Source organism: Branchiostoma floridae, chromosome 2 (assembly GCF_000003815.2).
Source record: "Branchiostoma floridae strain S238N-H82 chromosome 2, Bfl_VNyyK, whole genome shotgun sequence".
In the NCBI taxonomy this organism is placed as follows: Eukaryota; Metazoa; Chordata; class Leptocardii; order Amphioxiformes; family Branchiostomatidae; genus Branchiostoma; species Branchiostoma floridae.
The window spans coordinates 34,656,018-34,657,126 of record NC_049980.1 but is presented as its reverse complement, the minus strand read 5'-3'; the positions used below and the strand labels follow the sequence as shown (position 1 = coordinate 34,657,126).

At 41.7% G+C, this 1,109-nt stretch overlaps 1 protein-coding gene across 1 annotated transcript in view; it reads right to left on the bottom strand.

Moving 5' to 3' along the window:
- Positions 1-1,109, bottom strand: part of LOC118409225 (transient receptor potential cation channel subfamily M member 1-like) — a gene marked incomplete in the record, with an annotated part of 118,080 nt that overhangs the window by 44,347 nt on the left and 72,624 nt on the right.

The window sequence follows — 1,109 nt, the reverse complement described above, 5'->3', positions numbered from 1 at the left end:
TGCAATGAGGGTTGTACTATAGCTAGTAATTAGATTTTGTTGATGTTTGACTTTATCCAGCCTCCCACACATCCATGTCCTGGGGATAGTGGGGGTCTGGTGGTTAGGGTTGGCTACTACAGCCTAAAGATTCTGGGTTTGAATTCCTGGCAAAAACTATAAACAGAGGCAGTGAGGGTTGTACTAGTATTTGATTTTGCTAATGTTTGACTTTATCCAGCCTCCCACACCCACATCTCCTGGGGACAGAGGGAATTTTGGAGTTAGGGTTGGTTACTTAGAGCCTAAAGATTCTGGGTTCCAATTCCTAGGAAACTCTGAGTAGAGGAAATGAGGTTTGCGATTAGATTTTGATGATGTTTGACTTTATTCCCCCTCCAGCCTCCCACACCCACATCTCCTGGGGACAGAGGATGGTCGTATTAAGGTTGGACACTTAGAGCCTTAAGGGTCTGGGTTCCAAATTCCTAGGAAACTCTGAATAGAAGCAGTGAGGTTTGTACTAGTATTTATATTTTGCTGATGTTACATTCTAAACCCTGTAAGAATGCAAATTTGCCACAATCGTTTTCCAAGAGAAAAAAAAATGTATAAGTAACAGAGATTTCAGCACCAAGGAAAGCGCCTTCTCTATCTGTTAACATTTTCATTCATTCAGTCATTTATTCCTTCATTCTTTCAGCCCGGCTTTCTCCAGAATAGTGTCATTCAAGTCAGCTACAGATCCATAGTTGCATGTTGAAAGAATTTACTACACAGTTGTTGAATCTTTGTTGGGAATGTGAATAGTTGTGTGTGGAAAAGCACCTGAGGGTCGGGTGAGATTTACTGTGAAAGTGTTCACAGATTGAGGTGTTATGTGGCAGTGTGCTGTGCTGTGCTGTGTAAGGTGCACTCTCACTGCACTTGTGTCATGCTTGCGTCACTGCAGGGTTCGAAAGATACTCAACGAATTTCAACGATAAAAGACCAATTTTCTTACTTTTTCCGCATTTTGTCGTATTCTAAGTCATACTTTTATGTATCTGTATCCATAAACTGGATCTATATAGCCAGTATAACCGCCGGTCGGCGTAACACACCCGCTTCTGGATCTGTATCTATATAGC